At 35.3% G+C, this 27,464-nt stretch overlaps 1 protein-coding gene across 34 annotated transcripts in view; it reads left to right on the forward strand.

The window, feature by feature from the left end:
* Positions 1–27,464, forward strand: part of CAMK2D (calcium/calmodulin dependent protein kinase II delta) — a 330,054-nt gene that overhangs the window by 185,174 nt on the left and 117,416 nt on the right. The window lies entirely within an intron of this gene.

A 27,464-nucleotide genomic window follows, 5' to 3' on the forward strand; every position in this document is an offset into this window, starting at 1 on the left:
TTCTGTTCTTAGTTTTCTGAGAGTTACTACCATGAATGGGTTCTGAATTTTGTCAAATTTTTTTGCATAAACTAATATGATCATGTGATTTTTCTGTTTTTATGTTGATCTGATAGATAGCATTTATTGATTTTCATATGTTAAACCAGCCTAGTATACTTGAAATAAATCCCTTTTTTAATGATATATAATTTTTTATATACTGTTGGGTTCAATTTGTTAATATTTTGATGAGGATTTTGTATCTATGTTGGTCTATAATTTTCTTGTAGTGTCTTTATCGTGTTCTGGTGGTAGAGTAATGCTTGCCTCACAGGACCTATTGACATGTATTCACTCTACTTCTGTTTTCTGGCTGAAAATGTAAAGAGCTGGTATTATTTCTTAAGTGTCTGGTATAATTTACCAGTGAATCCATCTAAGCCTATTTTCTGTTTTGGGAAGTTATTAATGATCTTATTTCTTTAATAGATAGGCCTATTTGTATTATCTATTTCTTCTTGTGTTATTTTGGCAGATAGTGTCTCTCAGGGAATTGTTCTACTTCATCTAGGTTATCAAATATGAGGGCATAGAGTTATTTGTAATATTTCTTTATTATCCTCTTATCGTCTGTGGTATCTGTAATGATGTCTTCTCTTTCATTTCTGATACTAGTAATTCGTGTCTTCTCTCTTTTTATCTTGGTTAGCCTGATTATAGGCTTATGCATTTCATTGATCTTTTCAAAGAACTAGCTTTTTTGCCTTTGTTGATTTTCTCTATTGATTTCCCATTTTCAATTTTATTGATTTCTTCTAATTTTATTATTTTATTTTTTATTATTTTATTATTTTATTTTTATAATTTTTATAATTTTATTTTTTATTTTATTATTTCTTTTCTTCTGCTTATTTTGGATTTAATTTGCTACTTTTTCTTGTTTTTTAAAATGGAAGCTCAGATTATTGATATTATATCTTTCTTTTCAAATACAGGCATTTGGTGCTATGAATTTCCCTATATGTACTGCATCCCACAAATTTTGATAAGTTGTATTTTAATTTTCATTTAATTCAAAATATTTTTAAGTTTCTCTCAAGAGTTCTTCTTTTACCCATGTGTTGTTTAATTTGTAAGTATTTTAGATTTTTCAGCTATATTTCCGATATTAACTACTAGTTTAATTCCATATAGTCTAGAAAAGACATTGTATGATCTTTATTCTTCTATACTTGTTAAGGGGTGTTTTATGACCTATATTGTAGTCCATCTTGGTGATTGTTCCATTTGAGCTTGAGAAGAATGTATATTCTGTTGTTGTTAGATGAAGTAGTCAAAGATGTCAATTATATCCAGTTAATTTATGGTGCTCTTGAGTTCAGCTATGTTGCTAATGATTTTCTGCTTGCTGAATCAGTCTATTTTTGATTCACCTATTTCTTCTTATATTTCTATCATTTTCTGCCTGGCATATATTAATGTTGTGTTGTTAGACACATGCATATTAAGGATTATTAGATCTTCTTGAAGATTCCTTTATTATTAAATAGTGTCCATCTTTTTTCCTTATAACTTCCATTTCTCTAAAGTCTGTTCTGTCTGCAATTAATAAAGCTACTCTCATGTTCTTTTGAGTAGTGTTAGCATGGTTTATGTCTCCATACCTTTAGTCTTAATCTATATATGTCTATAATTAAAGTAAGTTTCTGAGAACATGTAGTTGGGTCTTGTTTTTCTGACAGTCTCTATTGGTTTATTTAGTTCACTGATGTTTAAAGTGATTATTGATGTAGTTGGGTTAATATCTACCATATTTTTACTGTTGTCTCTTTATTTTCCTTGTTCTTCATTCATATTTTTATCTTCCACAATTTTTCAAAAAAAAAATTTTTTTTTGGAACTTTCTGTTGTCATTTCCTCAAGTTCAGAGATTCTTTCTTCAACTGTGTCCAGTCTGCTAATGAGCTTATCAGTGGCATTCATTCCTTTGTATTTCCTTTTCTTTGTATTTCAGAATGGTTCCTTTTCTCCTCTCATTGCTAGAAACATGAGATTTTTCTTTGATAGTCACTGCGAGGACCTGGTAGAGCTCCTGAAGGAAAATGTACAAAAATCTGTGGGTACCCCCTGACTCGTCCTCCTAGAGTTTTATCTTCCAGGCTTGTCCAGTGAGCCTTCAGTAATTTATCAAGTATAGTTCAGATTTTCCTGTCACATACTTGTTCCTGCAGAGGTTTCTGCTCCATTAAATTGTCATTTATGTGTCTTTCTAGTTCTGGGGGCATCAGTCTGCCTTGTGACCTTATTTGACAGATCTGTGAAGAACTGTTAATTTTTCAGTTTGTTCAGGTATTTGTTGTTAGGAGGGAATGACAACTTCTAAGCTCCCTATATTTCAGGCAGAAACCAGAAGTCCTCACAATGTTTTTTTAATCTTAAATTTTATAAAATTCAATTAAAAATTTTTAAATATTGGGACGCCTGGGTGGCTCAGTTGGTTGAGCGGCTGCCTTCGGCTCAGGTCATGATCCCAGCGTCCTGGGATCGAGTCCCACATCGGGCTCCTTGCTCGGCAAGGAACCTGCTTCCCCCTCTGCCTCTGCCTGCCATTCTGTCTGCCTGTGCTCTCTCACTCTCCCTCTCTCTCTGACAAATAAATAAATAAAATCTTTAAAAAAATTAAAAAAAAAAATTTAAATATTATTGGGAATTAAAAAGACAGCTCAGTCATCTATTAGCTGGAAGTCAGAAATCAAGGCTAGAAATTTAAATTTTTTCTTGAAGATTTTATTTATTTATTTAACAGAAAGAACAATCACAAGTAGGCAGAGAGAGAAGGGGAAAGCAGGCAGAGAGCCCAATGCGGGGCTTCATCCCAGAACCCTGGGATCATGACCTGAGCTGAAGGCAGAGGCTTAACCCACTGAGCCACCCAGGCACCCCTAGAAATTTTAATTTTTAAGACCTGTTTTAGGACAATTAGAAGTCTGACCTATGTGTTTCTTGTATACTGTAGGCCACCAAGAGTGATAGAATGAGTAGTTTGAGTATTTCTCAGGAAAGAGCTAAAACCGTACTTAATTACACTCCATTGGAATTTTCTGTCCAGAGTCATTAAAGAAATTTACTACCTCTTTTGTTCAGATTTTAAAAGCGAATTTTTCTCAAGAAGTTAGTTATATATAAAATAAGGGATGTTTATTGAAGTGCTGACTTCTTAATTAAATGCCTTTCACCTCCTGGGTCAGATGATACTCCTTGGGAAAGGCTGACATTACTATCTTAGGTATTGTCATGTTAGAGACAGGTAGTGTCTGTGGACTGCCAGTGACATTCTGCTGTGTAAGAGAATCTGGAAAAGTTACAATTTAAAAGATGTTAGACTAAGTTTAGCAGTCCACTTCTTCAGTATGTGATATTTTCTGCAATGCTCTCATCCATTCCGTCTCCCAGCCTGGACTTTATAGGCAGGAAGCCCAAGTCCCACTTGATCCCTGCTTACTTTTCACTTCTGCTAGAGACACCCAAAATTGGCAGGTGCTGCTATTAGCTTGCAGTTAATTCTCCCCCTAGCTTTGGTACTTTAGACATTCTCTGTAAATAGATTTGCTATTATAATACATTCATCCAATGACTAGAATACTGATTGGGTGCTAATTATATGCCAAGCACTTTGCTAAATACTAGAGATAAAAACCGTGGATAAGATACAGTCTCTGCCCACCAGGAGCTTATAGACAGATTGGGGGAAAAGGATAGTTAACTATGCTGAGCCCTAAGACAGGAGAGCTTGTGGGAAGGAATGGTGCCTAATGAGTTCAGGGGTGAGAACATAGAGGAGGAAACTCTACTCTGAGATTTAAAAGATAAGAAGAATCTAGTTAGTCATTGATTCTAACTCCTCCCTGCAATGCCAAGAGGAACAACATAATGCAATATCCAGCAGAGACTGTAGACAATTCTAGACATTTGTATCTCAGTGTGGATGAACCATCAAGTTTTTTGAGGGATAAACAGGAACTATGAGGTTATGTGACTGAAGAAGCAGGGAAGTAACCAATTCTCACAGCTTTCTCCTTGTTTATCATTCCTTGAACTAAAACCTGAAATGAACTAAAGCCTGTTTTTTAAAAGGAGAGTTAATGGAAATGATATAATAAGATACATGTTTAGAAGAATCATTCCAGCTACAAGTTGAGGAACATATTGGCATCCTAATGTGAGATACTAGTTTCTGGAACTAAAGAGTGCAATGGGAATGAAGAAAAATGGAAAGATTTGAGAGTAATTTAAGAGGTAAAGGTAATAGAGATGATGATTAATTGGACTTGAAACTCTTTTGTTGAAGCCTTCTGTATCTTGAGAACATTCCATCTTTAAAATAACCAAAATAATCTGATTAGAGAAAAGAATATTTTATCTCCTTAATGCTTTCACTAGCTAAATGATAGCCGTGCAATTGAGAACAGTTAGAACAATGACCTTTTGTTACTAGACAATTAGCAGACTCAGAAATAGTTACCAGGTCAGTGTTTTGGAATTTTGACTATGTGAATAAAACAAGTAAAACATCTAAAAGTATGTGGCTTGACAAACAAGAAGACTTCTCTTTATCCTCTAAAGCAAGGATGTAAACGGCACTAAAACATAGTTGGCACTTCACAAATACTTGTTGAATAAACGACTTGAATTATTTAACATTTTAAGTAACTCAGGAAAAGTAGAAGAAATTATTAAGATTACTTACATCAGCTTTAACAGCGCATATTCATTCTTGATCTATATATACATAATATAAACTCCTTTTGTGTGATGTGTGCCAGTTTTGTGAAGGGTTAAGGGCAAATATCCAATTGAATATTCTTTCCCAGTAGTCGGGATAAAACTTGTGAAAATTACTGGTTTGCTAATTTATTTGCCTTATAAAGATCAAACTAAAATATATGAAATATTAAAAATGGTGATTTATGATTTAGAAATCATTTTGTAGGTAATATATGACTAATAATATAATTTCAGTATGAGTCAGTATTTAAACATTGTTTCTTTTATTATGCCTGTTATCTGTCAGTCTTTCAGCCTACTTACCTCTCTGTTTAGCCATCGGTCTCTGTAGACATCCAGCAAGCCGTGTGTGTGTATATGTGTGTGTGATTTATGTGTTTTGTGTATGTGTCGGTGTGGCTATAAATTTGTCAAGATTTTGGCAGAAAATAATAGTTGTTTTAAAGGAATATCTTTCTTTTGTTTTGAAAAATATTTGAGAAAGAAACAGAAGTCTTATTTTTCATAAATGATTTTGAATTTTATGTTTTGAATTCCATGTCGGTAACTTGACCTCAATCAGGACTTTTATTAAACCCTCAAGAAAAAAGTTTTATCATAAAATTTTGAAGAAAACTATATGTTATGATATTGTCCATTTTTCTGCTTTGCTCTTTTAGTGTACTGATGATGTGTTTATGAAAATTTTTTATATACTAGATTTACCAACATGAATCATGAATTTTCCATTAACTTTTACTGTAACTTTTATATATCTTGCTAAAAGGAGTGTGGGGAGTCAAGTCTTAATTAATAATTTTTTTTTATGTTCAGCATAACAGTATTCATTATTTTTGCACCACACCCAGTGCTCCATGCAATCCGTGCCCTCTCTAATACCCACCACCTGGTTCCCCAACCACCCACCCCCATACCACTTCAAACACCTCAGATTGTTTTTCAGAGTCCATAGTCTCTCATGGTTCACCTCCCCTTCCAATTTACCCCAACTCCCTTCTCCTCTCTAACTCCCCTTGTCCTCCATGCTATTTGTTATGCTCCACAAATAAGTGAAACCATATGATCATTGACTCTCTCTGCTTGACTTATTTCACTCAGCATAATCTCTTCCAGTCCTGTCCATGTTGCTACAAAGTTGGGTATTCATCCTTTCTGATGGAGGCATAATATTCCATAGTGTATATGGACCACATCTTCCTTATCCATTCATCCATTGAAGGGCATCTTGGTTTTTTCCACAGTTTTGGCGACCGTGGCCATTGCTGCTATAAACATTGGGGTACAGATGGCCCTTCTTTTCACTACATCTGTATCTTAGGGGTAAATATCCAGATACCTGGGAATAAACCTAACCAAAGAGGTAAAGGATCTGTACTCGAGGAACTACAGAAAACTCATGAAAGAAATTGAAGAAGACATAAAAAGATGGAAGACCATTCCATGCTCTTGGATTGGAAGAATAAACATTGTTAAACTGTCTATACTGCCTAGAGCAATCTATACTTTTAATGCCATTCCGATCAAAATTCCACCGGTATTCTTCAAAGAGCTGGAGCAAATAATCCAAAAATTTGTATGGAATCAGAAGAGACCCCGAATCTCTAAGGAAATGTTGAAAAACAAAAATAAAACTGGGGGCATCAGGTTACCTGATTTCAAGCTTTACTACAAAGCTGTGATCACCAAAACAGCATGGTACTGGCATAAAAACAGACACATAGACCAGTGGAACAGAGTAGAGACCCCAGATATGGACCCTCAACTCTATGGTCAATCTTCGACAAAACAGGAAAAAATATACAGTGGAAAAAAGTCTCTTCAGTAAATGGTGCTGGGAAAACTGGACAGCTATATGTAGAAGAATGAAACTCGACCATTCTCTTACACCGTACACAAAGATAAACTCAAAATGGATAAAAGACCTCAACGTGAGGCAGGAATCCATCAGAATCCTAGAGGAGAACATAGGCAGTAATCTCTTCAATATCAGCCACAGCAACTTCTTTCAAGATATGTCTCCGAAGGCAAAGGAAACAAAAGCAAAAATAAACTTTTGGGACTTCATCAAAATCAAAAGCTTCTGCACAGCAAAGGAAACAGTCAATGAAACAAAGAGGCAACCCACGGAATGGGAGAAGATATTTGCAAATGACAGTACAGACAAAAGGTTGATATCCAGGATCTATAAAGAACTCCTCAAACTCAACACACACAAAACAGATAATCATATCAAAAAAATGGGCAGAAGATATGAACAGACACTTCTCCAATCAAGACATACAAATGGCTATCAGACACATGAAAAAATGTTTATCATCACTAACCACCAGGGAGATTCAAATTAAAACCACATTGAGATATCACCTTATACCAGTTAGAATGGCCAAAACTAGCAAGATAGGAAACAACATGTGTTGGAGGGGATGTGGAGAAAGGGGAACCCTTTTACACTGTTGGTGGGAATGCAAGTTGGTGCAGCCTCTTTGGAGAAGAACAGTGTGGAGATTCCTCAAGAAATTAAAAACAGAGCTTCCCTATGACCCTGCAATTGCACTACTGGGTATTTACCCCAAAGATACAGATGTAATAATTTTTTTTTAAGATTTTATTTATTTATTTGGCAGACAGAGATCACAAGCAGGCAAAGAAGCAAGCAGAGAGGAGGAGGAAGCAGGCTCCCTGCTGAGCAGAGAGCCCAATACAGGGCTTGATTCCAGAACCCTGGGATCATGACCTGAGCCGAAGGCAGAGGCTTTAACCCACTGAGCCACCCAGGCGCCCCTTAATTAATACTTTTTTAAAGGGAGACTTTTTCTTCCTTTTGAAGAACCTAATATTTTTACCCATACCTGATATATTTATGTTTACTGGCTTGGTGCTGCCCTTGACAAGAAATTAAATCAATTTACTACTAAGTTTAGCTCTCTTTTGTATCAGTTAAGTTTCTACTGATTTTTTTTTCCAGTGTCTTCTTCAGTTTCTTATTTCTTCAGGAATAAGAAAGTGCTCAAAAACAACTATAGGATCCTGAATTCATGTATTCATTCATGTATTCATGCAACAAATGCATTTAGTATTTATTATATAGTTGGTACAGTGCTAGTTCCTGGGGCCCGTGATGAGTTTGGTTTGGTCTCTCTCTTCAAGGCATTTGAAGGTTTTTTTTAGATATTCATTAAATATACATATATTCAAAATACCGTAGAGGTTATCTAGCTTTACCATATTAGTAATTTATTTCTACTCTTCTATATCTCCTCTAGTATTTTTTCATTTCCTAGATATCTAAACATAGGAGTGATCCAAGGTCTTGGTCATTGGGTATCTTATATTTTCAGTTTATACTTACTAAGTATCTTATCCAGTATTATGGTTTTAAATTCCATCTATAAACTAATGCCACCCAAATTTATAATTGCAGCACAGATCTCTGCCTGAATTCCAGACTTGGATATTCTGTTGCCTACTCACCATCTCCACTTGGATGTCTAATTGATGTTTCAAATTTAAAATATCTGAAACTCACCAATTCATCTCCCTATAGCAAAACCTGCTCTTATCAGTTCATGGCAACTCCATTATCCCAGTTGTTTAGGCCAAAAACACTGGCATAATTATTGACTCTTTTTCTTACATACTCTATCTGATTGATCAACTGTTAATTTCAAAATATGTTCAGATTTTGGTATCTTACCACCATGTCTGTAGTATCACCTTGACCCCAAATGCTGTCCTGTCTTGCCTAGATCATCATAAAAACATTCTGACTAGTCTCCAAGTTTCTGTCCCCACCTTTCTGCATCTACTCCCAATACATCATCCACAGAAATATCCTATCAAAATCCAAGAGCATGGCGCTCCTCTGCCCCGAGCACTTTGTTGTGTCATTGTTTATTACCTTCCTCCTTCCTACCTCAGCTCCAGTCACACTGCCTTCCTCATAGCTTGAAACAAGCTAGGCATTTACTCTGCCTGTTTCTTTGGCCCTCAGTGTTCTTATGCCTAAAACTTGCCTGGCTCACCTCAGGGCTTGGCTCATAAGTCACCTTCTCAAGGAGGCCTTCCCAGGTACCCATCTGTAAGTTGCCATTCTTTCTTCATCAACTATTCCCAGCTCTTTCTTTGCCTTTTTCACCCCCCCCCCCAACACCTATCACTATTAATCTAGGATAAATTAAACTTAATTTATGTGGTTAGCTATCTATATTACCCACTAGAAAGTGAGCTCCATGAATTCTGGGACTTTTCTTTTGTTCACTTTCTTATCCCCAGTTCCTAGAATATTCAACAAATATGTTGAATAGTAGGCATTCAACATAACAGTATATGAGGAAGCTTTGGAAAGAATACACAATTATTTTGTAAAGAGTTTAGAGAGTTTAAAATAAATGTTTTAGGTCTCCTTTTATTTACTTGTTACTTTGGGTACATATGGTGCCACAGTGCCAGCTATTTGAAGGTCCAGTTGCCTAATTACTAGTTAATCAGAATCATAGAAGTAGATTTTTCTTTTTATTGCCAAAACTAAAAATGGAGATTTACTTTAGCCAAGTATCTATTTTGGAGCAAAATGTGACATTATGAACACACATTTTAAGAAATGTGAAGTAGCTATGCCTGTATGGTCAAAATGGATTATAATGTTCTCAAGCATGGTAATTATGATGTATTTAAATTCAAATACTGATTTTTCTTTATTGTTATGAATGCTCAATTAGCTGATATTTACCATCTATCTTAACTTTTTCTTAGGGACATTTTGGTTACTTATCTTTAGCCAGCAAACAAAGCAGGATATTCAGATATCCTGCAAGCCTGATGCTAATGACTAATCATTTAGGCATTTGAAGTCATTCCTCTCATTCTTTCTCAAACCCACAAGGTGCCAAGATTGAAACACGCAATGTATACATGGCCTAATGTATTTCTTTAGCAGTCATATTTGTCATTGGAGCCTCAAGAAAGAAAGACTCTTTTGTTTGCTTTTTCATCTCTTATTTTGGAATTTGGAAAACTATTCAGCCCTTTCCAGATATGTTGACCCAACTGGGGAATTTTCAGGGGCAATACGAAATCCTTTCTACCTGCTCTTACTGGAACAAAGAAACCACTGATCTGGGTGCAGGACATAGTCAGCATTTGGTTTCTTGTCCCAGCTATTAGTGATAATATGGACATTTCCTAAGGACTTGCCTAACAGGCAGTCTTAAAACCCAGAACACGTGGGGACTGAATAGAAGTGAAATGGTGAATAGATAAGGCATAGTGCCTTAAGACTTCAGGTATTTAGACCCTCAAGATTTATGCCTGGAGTTTGGAAAAACTTTGCAAGCAATGGTTACTTATACCCTAGGGAAGGAACAACACTTAATGTGCTCAGACTTCTTAAAGCCTTGTTTCTATAACTTTGACTTCAGTTTTAATTATTTCTCTTGTTGGCCACCTCAAAAAGGGAGTTCTTTGGTTTTTTAGATAATCTCTTTACTTAAAGAAAACAGAGAGGGATTAAAAAGAAACACCATATTCTTTGTTTTAAGTGTTGCAGTGTATAATTTTAGGGACTATGATGATGACTTGGTTTCCTCTGAGTAGAAGTATGAGTATATATATGAAACAGTTACTATGTGAATAAAACTTAAGAATAAAAAGAAAACATACTCAAATGAAATTTGTTTAGATGTATGTTATTGAACTGCTCTTATTGACACTTTATATTATTGGAAAAGCATTTGGTTTTTGCAAAAGAGTGTCTGTCATCAGAGCTAAAAATTTATTAAGTATTATGAACCTCCCTTCCCAAACCATGACAAGCATATTTTTACATACTTCTTCATTTATACTGCATAGTATCTCTTTGAGGCATATAGTATTATTTAATTCTGCTTTACAGATAAGGAAATTGAAGCAAGAGAAGTTTCTTGTTTTGTCCAAGGTCACAGCATAAGTGGCTCTGCTAGGACTTAGATTTTCCTGACATGGAATGCAGTGTTCTATACTTGCAAAACTTAAATGGTGGTATACCAAGTAATTGCATTGAATGATTTGTTTTATCTTTTCCCTCTTTAGCCCAAATGTTAATGTAGGGTTCTCAGAATTCTGTTATTTTCATTCAGTCTACCTTTTGCACCCCTCCCTCACTCCGTGGGTCTACTCTTACCTGCATGTCCTTAATATGGAGCTAACAGAATACCAAATTCATCCCCCTCTTACCATAACTATCACATTTTCATAGGAAAAGAGGGGGGATTTTCTATAAACCTTTGAAAGTTACAGACCTCAGTCAGTAGTATTGGAGATGGCTCATTTGTTGAATATAGAAATAAACTCTAGATTTATAGGAGTTGGCACATTTGAATTAAATCCAAATGTGCACAATCACAGCATATTTAGGAAAATGGAGACTGAACAGAACCTCCCATCCTAGGTGGTTCTGTTGAGAGAAATGGAGCTAGAATCACTTGGTAGATAGAATCACCTAAGAGATAAACTTGAGTTTTGCTTGGAAGTGGTGACAATAACATATAAAGGTTGATGTATTCTTTCAGGACTCTTTATGTTGCAAAGGACAGAAGTCTAAAATAGCTTCAGCCAAAAGGCTTATTTCCTCAAATAAATGAAAAGTCTGTTGTAGATCTGGTTTCAAATGTGCTCAAAAGTGGTTGAGTTTCAGTTGACTCCATGTACTCTTTTCTAGTTTATTATTAGACACATTCTCCCATTATGGTGGCCCCCAACAGTTCCAGTCTTACATTTTTCTTACGACAATAAGTCTCCTTGCAAAGAAAGCCTCCTTTTCCAGTTAACCAGCAAATCGTACCAAAATTGCATTGCATTATGCATCCCTGAACCAATTACTCTGACCAAGGGAATTATGCAGTTAGTAGCCTGTGGACCTAGATGAAGACGGTGGTGAAAACAGTTTACCAAAAGAAAAAGGAGTGCAGCTCTCAGAAGACAAATAATGCCAGGTAGATGAAAACAACAGAGGTCCACTGTAGGCAGGAAAAAAAGAGGCTGATGGGAGTCAAGCCAAAGGAAAATGTCTTCGAACAAGAGGAAATAAGGGCCAGAAGTTGGTAGTCTAGGAGAATAGGAGCAAGTCTTGCTATATGCTAGTAATATTCTCTTAATAAACACAATTACCTCCACTTTACTACTGGAGGCAGTATTTAGAAGTTATCTACATAACAGGAGCTAAATACTTTTTATTTTTTAAACATAAAGATCTATATGCTTATCTTTAGTGGAAATTTAAAATCTTGCATATTTAGTTCACTCATTATCAGATAAAATCAGATGACTCTGTGTTTCTGCTTAATGAGTCTTTCATCATGTTCTCTGATTCAGAATGTCAAAAATAATAAAGATACATAAGGTAGTATAAATTTAACAAAATTGGAGAATACCTGTGAATTATTCTGCATATATTACATATAAATTACATTTATATGATAAAACATAAGTAATATGTATATGTAATATGTTTATCATATCATATTTATCATATAAAACATATTACATATGTTTTATCATATAAAAAGAGTACCCATATATGTGTGTATATATGTATGCATGTATATATATACGTATATATTTGTATATGTACATATATATATATATATACACACATGAGGCTGGGGAGGGACATTCAATGAAGCTTAGGGGAAAAAAGTCACTTTAGAATTTCAGCTTCAAAACTGAAATCTCTTAGGTTAATTATACAAAAATACTATCTTTTTGTTATTTTTTAATTTATTACTCAATTTCTAAGTTTCAAATCCAAGTAATACCTGCTCTTATATTATCTATAGATATTTTAATGAACAAATAGGCAAATATCTAACTTATTTTATCGCCTCTTCTCACTTGAAAAAGTTATGGAAGCTATTGATTAAGGAATTGAAAACATAATGTTTAACTAACAGTTACTAAAAATAAGCTGCAAAGTGCCTAGTTAGTGTTTGGTTAAAAGTGAGATGATGAGAAAGGACAGCAAGTCAGTAAGGAAAGCACAGAAACAGCAGGAGAGTGACTCAGCCTCTGGTTTCAGTATCAGCAGGTATCTGTGAATAGTGAATGATCCCATTACTGGTTTTAATGGGTCATTAGGCAAAAATAGATAGACATGGAGGACAATTATACACAACAAACATAACAGTAAGCATTATGAATAATTTTTTGGCCAGCATCTATTCTGCTCTTCTTTGGTAACCATCAATTTAACTATGGGACCACCTATTCTTTCCCATTATGTAAAGCCCCATGGATCTGTCATAGAAAGTGTCCTGTGCTCCTTTATCTAAAGGGGAAACACATGACTTGAGCCAGACCTGTCAGGTGCTCCTCATCCCATCCAGAATTTGAAACCTAAACCAAGTAACTGAAATATGGAAAATGGTAGGAGTAGACTCATGGTGGGGGTTGCTTAGAAGATCCCCAGTAGTTGCTATGGCCTGGAGACAGAAAGATTTCCCAGTTCTTCACTTCTGGGCCTGCTACTTCAGGCTTATCTCTGATTCTGAGCGATCCCATGCTTGCCAATAAACTTTTTCCATCATGCATATGCCTGAGTGGGTTTCCATGGCCTTCAAGGCAATGAACCATAGTTGAAGTAGAACAAAAAAGTAAGGTGAAAAAAGAGAGAACAGAAAGGAAAGGGAAAGAAAAGAATAAAGTAATTGAGGAAAGAGAAGAGGACCCATGCCTCACCCTGTCTAGTCTCAAGGAATTGTCTTTCATTTTTCCTCCAGAAATAATACTTTGAAAACTCCAGCTCCACTCTTATTCTGTCAGCCTGAGAGTAAGGTGGTAAGGTGGTGACTCTTAAGTCCTGATACTCACTTGCTTAGATATGACCCCAGCTCTGCCAGCTACTTCCTCTCTGACTTTAAACAATTTGCTTAATCTCTTAGGGCTTCATTTTCCTCAGTTATTTTTAAACAAAAGTAACAGTACCATATAGCTTCTAGGATTTCTGTGAGAATCAAATGATTTGGTTGATGTAAAACTTATAGAGCAAGGCTTGGCTTAGAGCAAGCACTTAACAGGTGTTACCTGTGATTATGAATCTGAGCTCTGTATAGAAAGAAAAGAAATGTTTCTATTCTGTCTAACTCATTTATACCTCATTAGGTCAGTCAGTAATAATTTATTGAACACTAATGTGTGATATTGTACTAGGTGCCATGGGGAATACAAAGACAAAGGAACAGTTTCTGCCATCAAATAGCTCACAATACGATTTGATGGTTGATGCAATTAGATATAATGCAGGTCAGAAAGATGCTGTCAGAAATGTGGAAAAAGTACTTGGGGAGTTTGGAGAAGATTTTTTTCCAACAAAGAAATAAAAACATTACCTATATTTGATCTTTAATATGTTTAAGCTTTTGCACATAGATTAGGAATTGTAGTCAGAGATCAGTTTGAGCAAAAGTGAGAGGTGAAGTATATTTTGTCTGAGTGACAATAAATAACCTGGCTTGGCTAAGATGTCTTTTACCCTCTTCACCTGGAGTCAAGAAGAGGCCTGCCAACAATGACTTTCCTCTCCTGTGTTTTTTTTTTTTTTTTAAGATTTTATTTATTTATTTGACAGAGAGAGATCACAGTAGGAGAGAGGAAGGGAAGAGATCACAGAGAGAGAGGAAGGGAAGCAGGCCCCCTGCTGAGCAGAGAGCCCGATATGGGACTCGATCCCAGGACCCTGAGATCATGACCTGAGCCGAAGGCAGCGGCTTAACCACCTGAGCCATCCAGGCGCCCCATCCTCTCCTGTGTTTTTATCCCCATCATCAGGGGTGAAGGAGGAGGCCAGGAAAACCCCCTCCTGTCCCCACCCCAACATCTTACAACTCACCCAGCCTTGGTGCTTTGAATCCACTTAAACTCAATTCATTATGTATTTCTTTACCCCTGCTTTTGGTAGTCACCCTAAGATACCCCAGATTCTCAGGTCACTCCGCATTTCTTACATTCTATTCCCCAGAAACTTTTGTACAGCCTTACTGTACTCTGATGCTGACAGCCTGAGATCCCAGAAGACACATTCCAGGGAGCACTGAAGGACTAGCAACTCTTGACCCACTTTCTGTAGATAAGGAGCTCCTTCCTGCCGACAATGGAGAGAGATTGCTGGAAATACTTGAGATATCCCCACACGATTCTTACGTTACATTTTATGAGACTGACACGCTGCCCACTGCGCTAAGAGGGCCACACTTACGTTACATTTTATAATGCAAATACAAGAAAGAGGTTTCTCTGCATCCCTGCTAATGATTAAGCTTCATATAAGGATGGTTTAGATTTTCCAGGTCCATGAAGGCATGGGTAGCATGTACCATCAGAGCAATGGTGACCCTGATTAAAGCATTTTAGACATTTCAGTCTATCTGCACCATACACTGAGCCAATGGGAGGTTACTTACAATGGAAATAAAATGCACACTCAGGTGAGATGAATCTATGTGTACGAATCTATATTGTATAACACATGGAAAAAATTAACATGTAGTTGGTACTATGAACTATGTCTTTCTAAGTACATTTTGCTTATACCCTTTACATAAGTTTAGCTGTGGCAAGTAAAACTGCAAATTTCATTTTCTCCCAAATGCTTCAATTTTGAACCATAAGTGTTGACAGTATTAGTTTTGAGCATTTTCTGAGGAAACCTGCTGCCTCATTTTTTAGAGGAGTTGAATTTCATAATGTATGATAATACCTATTTGTACGGAGTCCAGGTAACACCCATAACGCTACCACAGCATATTTTTAAGTAGTATTTGAATAGGACTTCTTTTTTTCTAGGAAACAATTGTTTTTGTTTTCTCCCTAGTGAATTCTGTCATCACAGAGAGTGATACCAATAGAGATAAGTATTTTTGTATGTTAATTTAGGTATACCCACATGAAATACATGAAAAACAAATACATGAGGTTTGTAAAACTTAATTAAATTACATTGTTTGTACTCCATGCAGGCTGTGCATTAAAAGGTACAGATTAAAATTCATAGCCCTGGAAAATTCTTATTAAAAACCAATGGGATACCTGAACAAACTGGGTGGAGACTCAGGGAGATGATCAAGATCAAAATCACCGTGGCAGTAATTTAAAATTAAAAGCTCTTGATGACAGATGAGACCTGTTTTAGTTTTCTAGGTGAGCCCCACCTTTTAAAGGCAGGATTTGATTCTGTGGAAGAGAGAAGCAGTCATGGGAGGACAGAGTGTCTCTGCCCCAGTAGGGAGTGCCTGTCTTCCTGTTTAGTGTGTGATGGTGTTCAATAAAGCTGTGACCTTTGATTATCTCCCAAGCTTTTCTACCTCTCCCTTGGCAGAATGCCATGGATAGTGTATATTTATCAGCAAGTTGTGGTCTAAATTCAGTCATCGTCTAAAGCTCATGACAGAAAGTGTCTACTGTATGTACTGTACAGACCACTCAACTGAGAGGCACTCTGTCAATCCCTAGAGACTGGAGACCTCTTATGGGTTTCATTAGGTCCTAGATTAGAGGATTAGAGTAGTACCTTCTTTATTTATCTAAATAAGAGCCTAAGGTAAGGGGGGAAAACGCCTAAAGGTAGGCTATTAGTAGAAATAGTCTCTGTTTTCTGTTTTACATACAATTCAGTCTCTCAAGTCCAAGTATCAATATATGTAATTTTTATGTTATTTCTTAAAGACATATTTTTTTAATGAAAGCTCCTATAGTAGCTTATAAGCTTGTTTCTTTAAGGTGGAAAGAGGAACTTTTGAAATATATAATTTTGAGAAGTTTTAGATATAAGTTGATGATGGAAACCTTCTCTATCTCAGTCTTCTGTGGTTGTTGCATGACTATATATTTTTGTCAAAACTCATAGAACTATGCACTAAAATGTGAATTTTATTATATACAAATTATACCTTCATAAATGCAGGTCAAAGAGATAGCTGTATGAAATGGAAGTCATGTGTCCTGAATGCTTTATTTGTTTTATGCTTTACCCTCATTCTATTCATGGAGAGCAGATCCCACTCACACCCCAGATTGAGCCACCCTGCATATCACATGATTCTGACCTTCTAAACACAATTTATGGGTTAGGTATGGACACCTAACTGGGGCTAGGTCAACTTGGGTTTGGAACCAAGACACAGACTGAAACTGTAAGTTAATAGATTTGGGGCCAGAGTCAAACTATGTGCTCCATGAATCTGTGGAAAAGTGAGTTCTAGGGAATTCCCAAAATGCAGAAGAAGCTAGTATCAAGGAAGAAATATTGAGTGGGTATGTGGAGCACTGAATAAGAGCCCTTGTATCTTCATAGGAAGAGAAATGAACATAATACCCTAATGATTTTCAATTTCGCAGAGGTTTGGCTGAACTTGAAATGGGTCTCTCTGACTTTCTTCCTCCACAAATCATTTACTTAATGTAGCCAATGTGAGTTATGGTTCTTATGTAAAGGTCAGAAAAATTATCCAATGAAATTTGATGTTCTTCATCCCAAATTATGGGCCAATAACAAATTGTTGATAGCATCATCTTTTTATTCCTAAAATATGTGGCTCTAGTAGGGGGAAAGAAAAACGGAATCTTACAGAAGTCTGAGCCATTTCTGTTAGCTCTGTTTTCACCTAGAAATTAATTTCTTTCTTTCTTTCTTTCTCTCTTTCTTTCTTTCTTTCTTTCTTTCTTTCTTTTTTAAACAAAGTACCATCAGAGTAAGAATTTGATGCCTTACTTGGCATTTTTCTTTCTTCCTAGAAAATTATTTAGATACAAAAACTTTAAATAGAATCATAGTGATTTATTTTAGCTCCTTCTACTCACAAAATTATCTTTTTTGTAAAGAAATCATCTCACCTTTACTTTTAAACCCAAGTTTTGATGACTAATCAATTTTAAAAAATAAAATAAGATAAAAGAAAACTTCCAAAGATTGGAGTAGAGCTTTAAAAGATAACTATAGCCAATTTTAATTAAGTGCTTAACAAGTGCTAGTGGCTGCACCCAATGCCTTGAATATATTATTTTATTTAATCCTAAAAGTCTGATGAAGTAATTATTATCACCAGTTAACAGGAAATAAGCCTTAGTGAAGTTAAGTAAACTACTTTGAGCTCCATAGTAGTAAGTTCTAACACCTAAATTTGAGCCCATACTGACCTACTCTGACCTACTCTTGAGTCTGAGCTTTTTTTTTTTTTTTTTTTTTTTTTAAGTGATCTCTGTATCCAATGTGGGGCTTTGAACTCATAATCTCGAGATTAGAGTCACATGCTCTACCTAGTGAGCTAGTTAGAAGCCCCTTCAGTCTGAGCACTTAACTGCAATGAAGAATATATCAAAGTATTAGAGCTAACGAAGGAATCGTCAGATCATTTTTGGATTTAATCTGAATCTCTTATCTAACTAGACAGATAATTTTATATAGGTTTTAGAAAATGTGGTGAGTCTTATAGAACCAGTACTCGATATACCATAATATACCATATTAATCTTTATGTTAAAAGTATTTTTCATTCTTCAAAGGAACTCAGCTTTTGAGAATTTGTAATAGTAATTATCATTTAACAGTGGTAGCAAACTATAGTTCAATGTTGCTATCTGTGAAAGGCAAGAACAAGCCTGTCCAAATTGCTCTTTACTACTTTAGATGATGTGAGTTGACATGAAAATAGCTTTTAACTCTTATTTTTTCCTTAACTTCTCAGTTAAAAATCTTAGGAATGTTTTTTGACAAGTATTTAGAAAAAAAAAAAAAAAAGAAAAATATTTGGGTGCATCTTACCTTTTTCATTTCTCTGTTTTGGCTATCATTATTAATTAGTCTGTATCCCCAAAGAGAATTTTAGGAACTTAACTATTAGTATATCTTATGTTTGTGAAATATTGGCATAAACAAATTCTGGCCCTGATAAATAAATAAATGAATAATCCTCTCTCTCTCTCTCTTTCTTTTTAGCTCTATTAAAATCCTTTCTTTAAAAGAGTTTTAGTAATCTTTCTGGCTTAAGATGTCATTTTGAAACTGTATCAAAAATTTTACCTCTTCCCCCTTCACCCCTGCCATCTAATCACTACCACACAAGCAAAACTGGCTAAGACTTTAAAAAAAAAAAAAAAAAATCAAGGGGCACCTGGGTGGCTCAGGCGTTAAACATCTGCCCTCCACTCAGATCATGATCCTGGGGTCATGCATCAGGCTCCCTCTACTTGGCCAGAAATCTGTTCTCCCTCTCCCACTCCCCCTGGTTGTGTTTCCTCTCTCCCTGTGTCTCTGTCAAAAAAAAAAAAAAAAAAAAAACTTAAAAAAAAAAAACACACCAAAACAAAAACCCCAAAATTAATATGAACCAAATAAGGAATGGGGCATAAATTAATGCAATATATTTGAAAACCTTGTTTCCAGTATAAAAAGCAAATGATTTCTGAGTTGGAACAGAGAGGCATAATATAGCTTAGTTCTTAAATACTCTCTATACTTCTAGACTTGTACCACTGAGTTGATCCAATCCTGACAATTCTCACAAATACCCAAGTATTTAAATTAACAAACTTAGTGGACCCTTATCCTTTTGTTCTTCTGACTGAGAAGCATTTGAAGCAGAGGACTAGGACTAATAATAAAAGGGGAAATTTGGACAAAAGGGCAGATTGTTTCAGAATTGAATGGGTATTTCATTGTTGAAAAAAAATGATCCAAGATAGAAGGATCTCTTTCAGCGGGAACCTCTTTCTCCAATGAGGTCGGTTGAACTCTGATACAAAGAATGTACCTCAACTTTAGAGTAGATCCCCAGGTATTCTGAGAAAGACTGCATACCACAGACCTAGACTCTGTGACTTTCTCCACCCTGTCATTCTCTCAAGCTACAAAAACATGGTAGGAGTGTGAAACATCACAGTTGTTAGTAACTTGGAAGATGGGGAGGAGGAAGCATGTGGTCTTATTTATGGTGAGTAGATACTCAAATCAGGCATACTCCTTCAGAGCAAATACAAGGTCTTGACTGAGATGCCCAAACACGTGGGAGAATGTAAAGGGAGCTATGACACAGCACTTAATGCAAATAATTATACAAACCTACTAGAGTTAAATGAAAAAAATAGTATGCACCAAAGAATCCAAAGAAAAATTATAACACACTCAGGAGCAACTTACTAAGAACACACTCAATAAATTAAGAACCCAAAACCTAGAAGTTAAAAGAGATACTCTATACCTGAGGAAACAAATTGAGGACCAAATGAACATCATTATTGGGTAAATGACTGACAAAATATGAAGTGAACACCACTGATTACCTAATTAGTGACATAATAAAAAGACTTGTGATAATTATAGTTTATGTGGATGAAAGAGATGAGAATATTATAATTTTAGGAAATAGAGTAGAACAGAACTAAGCTAATTCAACATAAGAGTAATTGGTATCTCTGAATAGAAAACCCCAAATAAGGAACAGAATATATAACTCAAGAGAACTTCTATAAAATGAGGAGAGAATTGAATCTGTATATTAAAAGTACAATATGTTCCAGGAAATTCTGAATCAGAACATGAATCTGAGATGTGTCGTACTTAGACTGATACATTTGTAAGATTTGTAAGATGAAGAGAGAATTCTTTAGGCATCTGGGCTTAAGATGCTATTGAAGAGAAGACTGTAAAAATTCTCAAATATAAGAACACTACCAAAATACAAAATTCACTGGGCTCTTACAGGGCCAAGGTAGGGGTTGGGGGTAGGAGAGCTCAAGGAACTACTTGAAAAATTGAAATCCAGAGAATGAAACAAAATTAAGAATTCATGAATGAAAAGGGCTGTGATAAAAGGTCTGGCTATGAGCATTTAATCCTCTCTGAGATGACATGAATACTAAACGTTCTGGGTATCATTGACAACCAACAGAATGTGAATGTATTAAATCCAGACAATTTAGAATTTATAACATAATTAACCAAATAGGTGAGGGAGGGTTATTAGAAGGGAACATGACGGGGGCACCTGAGTTTCTCAGTTAAACATCTGCCTTAGGCTCAGATCATGATACCAGGGTCCTGGGAAGCCCTCCCTGCTTGGTTGGGAGCCTTCTTCTCCCTCTCACTCTGCTATTTCCCCCACCCCCACCCCAAATTGTGCTCTGGCAGACATTCTCTCTCTTTCTCTATGTTAAGTAAATAAATAAAATATTTTAAAAATTTTTTTTAAAAATTAAAGAAGAAGGGAACAGGAGAATATTAATGTGCTTACCTATAATTAAAAGCAGAGAGTTTATTGGTATCATCTAAATTAGAGCATGTAGTTAAAACACATTCTTAGTTTCTTTTGTTCAAAATTCTTTTTTTTTTTTTCATTTTATTTTATTTCTTTTCAGTGTTCCAGAATTCATTGTTTATGCATCACACCCAATGCTCCATGCAATATGTGCCCTCCATAATTCCCACCACCAGGTTCACACAATCCCCCACCCTACTCCCCTCCAAAAGCCTCAGTTTGTTTCTCAGAGTCCACAGTTTCTTATGGTTTGTCTTCACCACTGATTTCCCTCAACTCACTTCTCTCCAGCTCTCAATGTCCTCTGTATTATTCCTTATGCTCCACAAAAGTGAAACCATATGATAATTGAATCTCTCTGCCTGACTTATTTCACTCAGAATAATCTCTTCCAGTCCTGTTCATATTCATAAAAAAGTTGAGTATTCACCCTTTCTGATGGAGGCATAATACTCCATTGTATATATGGACCATATCTTCTTTATCCATTTGTCCGTTGAAGGACATCTTGGTTTTTTCCACAGTTTGGCTACTGTGGCCATTGGTGCTCTGAACATTGGGGTACAGACGGCTCTTCTTTTCACTACATCTGTATCTTTGGGGTAAATACCCATTAATGCAGGTCATAGGGAAGCTCTATTTTTAATTTCTTAAGGAATCTCCACACTGTTTTCCAAAGTGATTGTACCAACTTGCATTCCCACCAACAGGGTAAGAGGATTCCCCTTTCTCTTTTTTCAAAGCCTCAGAGTAATCCTTTAAAAAATATGCCTGCTAACAATTTTTAAGATAAAATTCATTTTATTTTTTCTTCTATTTCAAATTTAATTAATATTTTGCAAATTAAGGTTAATGAGTTCTATTTTTTTTTAAATGTCTCTTCACGTTTCTATCATCTATTTATCTTTCACACACACCCCTGCACACACACAGTGTCTGATTTATGGATTTGGAATACATTTTCCTTCTTTTCACTTTTATTTTGCACTTTTCTGCATTGTTTTAATTCTCTGTACTGAGCAAAATTAAAAATAATTGATTTTTTTTTCTTTAAAAAAGAATCAGGGGAGGGAAAATTGGAAACAAATACATCAGTATGTAAACAGGATTAAATCTGGGGAAGCTGCAAATATAGATTTTTATTTTCTGTGTTTTCTTAAAATGTCAAAAATTAAAGTATTAAAACAACTTAGTAGTTGATGTTTGCATATCTTCTTTAACTAGAAGATACTTATAAGAGATTAACGTGTTCTCCAAAAAAAAAAAAAAAAAAAAAGATCAAAGCAGTTTATGCTTTAAATCTCCACTTATAAGGAGTTCAGTAAGCAAGTAAGGTCTTTATATAAGTAAATTTTTTATCAAAAAAAAAAAAAAAGTTTGCTAAAGCTCATGAACTTCATTCCATAAAGAATCCCAGACCCTCCATCAGAATATATCAGCTTCATATGTTTTAACAGGTTTTTTGATCTATCCAAACCTGCTGACAATTAGAAGCTGGATATTTAAGAGGGGAAAGAGAGACCAAAGAGTCCCTGGAAGCTGATATAGTGATTGCAGGAACAAAAGGAAGAAAGAGCTTGACTGCCTGACTGAGGGAGGAAATAAGTGCATTATAAATGAGGGGGAAAACCAAAGCAGAACCAGAGAGGGCTTAGTGTGGGAGCAGAAAAATCTAGTTCTTAGGCACCAAAAACTGTGCAGAACACAGAATTCTATAATCATAATCATGCTCCTGAGCCATTTAAAACATTTTATTTTATATATTAAGAATTCAGAGGTATTCAAAGTACGTTTTTGTGTGCCCATCAAAATAGTTACACTGAGTTTTGTAACTTAAAAGAATGATTTTATTATTTGGAAAAATAAGAAAATATCCCATTCCTAATGATGCCAGGAAAATGAGGCATTTCTCTAATTGTTGTACAATTTATTTCATGAAAACACTCAATTAACATATAGGCACATAGCATTAATCTGTCTGTTTTCTTTCTGTCTACGGAATGGGTGGTAGTCTTCATATAAACAATTATCCTTCTTTTTAAGTTCCTTGAAACAACAAGTGCATAGAATATGCCCTCTTAACTTTGGTAGTTTAACAGCATAATATTCTCCAGAGGGGAAAATAACTACCTTTATTGCCTGTGTTTTGTAGAGCTATAAATATTAGTGTAGAAAACCTAATTGGTTGTTAAAACTTGAAGAAGTGAGTGCACAGATGCTCCATTTATTTTTTTCTTCAACTTGTTCCACCTATCACGCCATATGCTGTTTATAAAGATGACATGTCCTAGCCTTACAAGAACCTTTCTGGAGTTCTCAAACCTGGTAGTGGTGAATGACAGCATCTTTCTGCAGTCCACTGAATTAACGTTTTTGTGTACAATGTTTTCTAGCCATATTTGAATGCATACTTAACATTTAACAGAGTTTGAGAGTTGGCAAATAGTCCTACATTTTCCCATTGGCTTCAACAGAGAAAAATATTGTCCTCAGTGAGGATTGTCCAGTAAAACACTTTTGTTAAAACTTTTCTTAGTTCTAGAACATATTTTGCTTTACAAATCCCTTATGATGTGTGTTTCAGAAAGCACTTAATGATTGTGTAGTACTGACAGTGAAAAATAAGTGTCTCAGTTTGCAAACCAAGACTCAAATTTGGAAATAAGCTTTGACATGTACATGATGAGGAATCAGGACTCGGATTTTGGGATTCTAACACTAGATCTCTTAGTGATTAATGTCCTTGGAAATATTAACCCACTGTTTTGTGCTACAGTAAATTATCTCAGCAGTCCTTTCTGGGCTCCAAAGCATTATAATTTATTCAGGTGCTATTCATGAAATCTAATATACTCACACTACATTTTAGAATAATAACATAACAGCAGTATGGAGAAGATATCTGTAGAAGGGAGAAGTGAATTTGGCCATAAGAGGCAGTCTGGTAGTTAAGGTGAGACATGGTAAAGCACTAATTTTGCGGTAGAGGATGGAGAGGAGGTGATCACAAGTCCAGAGATGTTTTGGAGCTAGAATTTGGCAGAATGTGATAAACCCCTGGATGGTGTGGTAAGGAAGAAAGTGGAATTTAGCTTAACTGAGATAGGGCTATGTAAATAGTAACTCCATTGTAACATGAGAAGGTAGACTAAAATGGATATATTTTTGCACGATGCATTTGGGATGTCCACGAGACATTGGCTGGAGCTAGGTAAAAGATGGGAGGTTAATATTAGGAGAGAGAGGGGCGCCTAGGTGGCTCAGTGGGTTAGTCTGCTGCCTTCGGCTCAGGTCATGATCTCGGGGTCCTGGAATCAAATTCCGCATCGGGCTCTCTGCTTAGCAGGGAGCCTGCTTCCCTCTCTCTCTCTCTGCCTGCCTCTCCATCTACTTGTGATTTCTCTCTGTCAGATAAATAAATAAAATATTTAAATATATATATATATATATATATATATATATATATATACACACATATATATATATATTAGGAGAGAGAATGAGGGTAGACAGATTGTGATGGGAGATTCATTATTAGGCTAATCAGAAGAAGCCAGTGGAGAAGGGGATATTGAAGACCCAGGAAAAAGAAGTGGGGTGAGGGAACTAAAGACTAAAGTTCACAAGGAAAAAAATCAGGAACAAACTAAGATCATATCTGAAGCCTTTGATCTTTGAAGGAGGGAGAGGTCTTTCTCTGAGGTAAGAGAGAAGAGTAAGTCTGGATTTATAGCAGTTCAAATGTGGGTGTTTGAAAATGTATAGAGATAATTCTGTAAAACCTGTCCACTTGTTATCCAGAAGCTTCTGTTTGCTTAATTGTACAAAGTCTGAAGGTTTTATTAGGAATCGGTATTCATTATACTGCTGAGCGAGGGTCTTTGCTATTTCCCTGTCTTTTCACTTGCAGATTCTCCATGGGCCTAGTGTGTTTTATTGTAGTATTCAGGGTAGGGCCAAGTGGGAGCTTAGTTGAGGAAAAATGGTTGGTAATTCCTTCAAACCCTCATATGTTGTGTTTTTCCTAAAAGGAGGGAATGGAAGTCAAAATGCCCAGGCAAATCAGAAACATAGTTTCTGAATAAATTGGTATCAAAAAGATTAGTTCCCGCTAATAAAATCAACTTCCTTAAAGATGATGCGTGCGCACGCTCATGTGTGTGTGTTTTAATCATCCCATCTACCAGCTTGATAACTGCTACTAATTAGTAACTGCTACTATTTACTAATAATAATAAATATTTTTATTTTTTATGAGAGATGACCACTTTTACCATTTTTTTTTTATCTTCTAAATGATTTCAAAGGGCTTTCAACATAAAAATAAGATTTCAAGATGAGTCAGTCTTTGTCAGCTAATGATGTTATTTCCAGGTACTTTTCCCTTTACATGCCAACATTTATAATAAAACAATTCATTCTTTGGTTTACTAAGCCATACTATGAAGAGAAAGAAGGGACCATTTCTTGAAGGTACCATAGCCGTTGTTTTTTTGTTTTTGTTTTTAAATAACAGGTACTGAGTCTGTTGCTTCATTTTTTGAGGACTGTTATTATGGTTCTGGTTTTTACCTGTCTTGAAGTAAAATAATCTTGCAGGAATCAGAATAAACATATCTCTCCACATAAACAAGACTGATGTGGGCTTTTGAAGTTCTTTGAGAATATTTTTTTGAGTTAATTGAATGTATTGTGCCCAAATTGGTATTCTCAACTCTCTAGTGCAGTCTGTATTCTGTTAATAATATTTTTAAAACTTGCATCTCACAAAGAAAAAGTTTAATATAGATAGATAACTGGATCAACAGACAGCTGTACGTAGATTTTATAAAAAGAAATTGGACAGCTATCCATAAGTAATAATTAAAATATTAAAAATTATATAACTTGTTTTTCTCACTTACTGTTTCTACTTTTGTGAATATTATTGGGGAAAACATGGTATTTAATTTGGTCTGTCTTCATTGTAGTCTCCAGGATTTTTTTTAACTAAACAAAGAATACAGATTAAGTTTTCTAATTACCTGTCAACTTAAATGATGAACTATTAGCAATTTTGAACTCCTTACTTAAAAGAACAAATTGAATGAAAGTATTTTCATGCAAATCATAGATTCTAATTAACTTACTTTTTGTCTTATAAGCCTTTTTAACATTGACACTATGTTGATATTCAGAGGCTAGATCTCAGAACAGAGATCTTTGATCATTTATACTAACATGCAAATGTATATATATATTTTTTTGTTTCTGTAAGGATTTTAATCTGAAATCTTTTCGGTTGTCTAACTGGCATTTTCTCCAAGGCAACTTTGAAGTAACCTGACCTAGAAGCTTCTATAAATATGCCTTTATTTGAAAATATGAGGTGAATGAGATAGGTCACAGAGAATGAAAACCCAATGTCTATACAGTGTCACTGGGCTGTGGCTCCATTTGAAACACTGAAGCTTTCCCAGTGAGGAGGAGGGATGCAGAACCCATAGTTATCAAAGTTAACCTAACCCTCTAAGGCAAATCACCTGGAGCTAAATCAGAGGAGCCTTTTTTACATGTCCTCTGCCCTAAAACCAAGTTCCCTCCCCAAATATAAGCAAAACTATATTAGTCTTGTTTATAATAGAACTTTGATTGAGATAATTCCTTTTTGCTTTCTCTTTTTTCAGACATTTACATTTAATTTTTAGCATTTGCTTAAGCTTTCAAGATTAATGTCATTTACTGTACTATGTGTTCATTTTAGAGTTTAGTTTCATTTTTATTATTTTATATATTTTTCTAGCGTCAAATACAATTCCATATAGTTGATGCAAAGTAAGTGTTAGATATAGTATAGTCTATGATAAAAATCCATGCCTAGAAATATGGTAAAATCTAAATGTGCTGTTTTTGGTACCTTATCATTGTAGGATGCAGTAAACATTGTGGTTGAGAACATGATATATAAATTCAGATCCATATATATGTGTCCTGTATCAGCTGCTTTCTAGCTATGTGATTTTCTGCAATTTATCTTTGCCAGGCCTCATGTTTTTCATCTTGAAAATTGACATAATATTATTCACAAGATGTTTGACTAGATTAAATAAGACAGTCACAGTGTGCCCCAACAAAGCAAGTGCTTAATAAATCTTATTTTTTTCTTTAAATATCAGCTATTATGGCAAATACCCTCAGAGTGTGAAATCACACTTGGTATTGGCTCCCTTGATGACTCCATCTCAGTTACTTAGCTATGTGAATAGAACTCTGTACCCCTCCCATTAAGGACATGGAAGGCAGGCCAAAGACAGAGGAAGCTGGGCTAGGCTAATCTTTCAAAGGACCAAGTCTCAGGTATATTGGCTCTTTTGAACCCTTAAAAACATCTTGTCTTTAAGCAGTTGATCGGTCTTACAAAGGAAAGAATAAAACGTAATG

This window comes from Mustela nivalis (assembly GCF_964662115.1).
Source record: "Mustela nivalis genome assembly, chromosome: 4".
In the NCBI taxonomy this organism is placed as follows: Eukaryota; Metazoa; Chordata; class Mammalia; order Carnivora; family Mustelidae; genus Mustela; species Mustela nivalis.